General features: G+C 39.6%; 1 protein-coding gene across 1 annotated transcript in view; it reads right to left on the bottom strand.

Annotated features, from left to right (window-relative positions):
• epor (erythropoietin receptor) overlaps positions 1-1670 on the bottom strand; it is a 9512-nt gene that overhangs the window by 1144 nt on the left and 6698 nt on the right. The window lies entirely within an intron of this gene.

Genomic DNA, 1670 nt, shown 5'->3' on the forward strand with positions numbered 1-1670 from the left:
GACTGGACTCTGGGATGTTATCTATCTCCCAGGTCTTTCCATAAAGAGCAGGTCTAGACCAGGACTCTGGGATGTTATTTATAGAAACCCAACAGTTCACCAAGAGCAAGCACTAGGACACAGAACTTCCTTCCCTCAGTCATTTATGAATAAATTAATGAAGATAATATATTTTTGACATATCAAAATAAAACAAAAAAATTATGAAATTAGTTCACATTAGTATACACTTATTTAATCCCCTTCCCCACAGCGCAGTAAGTCATCTTTATCACTTAACTTCAACTTCCGTTACAAGCCACAAAAGAAAAAATGTTTGTCCTCTGTCTTTCTGGGGGGGGGCAGTAGCTCAGTCCGTAGGGAGTCGCTGGGAGGGGTCACTGGTTCAAGTCCACATACGGACCAAAGTATGGCGGTGGACTGGTAGTTGGGCACTGTGAAGGTGCTCTTGCTCCACCCCCGACATCTCTCCAATAGTGCATGTATAGGTACTGTAGTTTAGGTCTGTGTGTAATGTGTGTAATAGATAGCCTTTATTATTATTAGACTCATGGTCCATAAAATACAACAGCAACAACAGAAAACATACAGATGCACAAGACATACACCAATTAAATAAGACAGCTAGACCAGTAATCCCATAAGGGGGACTGGTATCGCAAAGCACCGAACCTCGGGTCAATCACATGTGAAATGACAGAGTTACAAGAAGAATTACAAGAAGAATTCAAGCGACCGATACATTAATACATCAAATTCCTCAGTAAAGCGGAGAAAGTAATAACTCCTGCTTGACAAAACAATTCACTTGCACTACACCACCTGGGTTTCCTAAGCAGAAAGCTCAAACAGTCATTATAAGCTTATTGTAGCTCGCCTTTTTAAACTTGACCCACAAGGGGGGGCAGTGTAAAACGCAGTACAATATGCTTTGAAGAGGTTTATCTTGACAGTAACAGAACAGCATGTTAGCCTGCATATATAACATGCGACGCTGCCTATACATGTCCTCATCATCTGACATTTGATCGTTTATAATGTGACCCAAATACTTAATTTTGCATCCAACAGTTAGCACATGCCCCGCAAGATGGAAAGATGGAAAAATTAGGTCCTTATCCTCTTTCACTCTACAGATCATAACCAGACTCTTTTTGCCATTATATTTCACGTCATATTCAACCCCATAATTGGAACATATATTTAACAGCTCTTGAAACCCTGCACTGCTAGGAGAGACAATAGCCAAGTCATCTGCATACATGAGATGGTTCACTAGTATGTTACCCATCATGCATCCTGTCTTACACTGTCTAAGCTGGTCAGACAGGTCATCCATGTAAATATTAAAGACGGACGCATTACGCCATTACAATGACAACAGAGTGTATAATTTCCCCTTTTGGGATAAATAAAGGATACATTAATCTTAATCTTAATGGAAAAAGTGGAATTATTTAGTCAAATTATTCTTTTTTCTTTTCTGTTCTCTTTCCAGGTTTGTTATAAAGAAGGTTTGGCCGACTATTCCAACTCCTGACAGCAAGTTTCAAGGCCTTTTCACCGTTTACGGCGGCGACTTTCAGGTAAGAACAAGACGCGTTTACCCTGACGGAGGTTGATTCTGCAGCTACACACTTATATATACATATATATATATATATATATAT

Source organism: Etheostoma cragini, chromosome 15, assembly GCF_013103735.1.
Source record: "Etheostoma cragini isolate CJK2018 chromosome 15, CSU_Ecrag_1.0, whole genome shotgun sequence".
NCBI lineage: Eukaryota > Metazoa > Chordata > Actinopteri > Perciformes > Percidae > Etheostoma > Etheostoma cragini.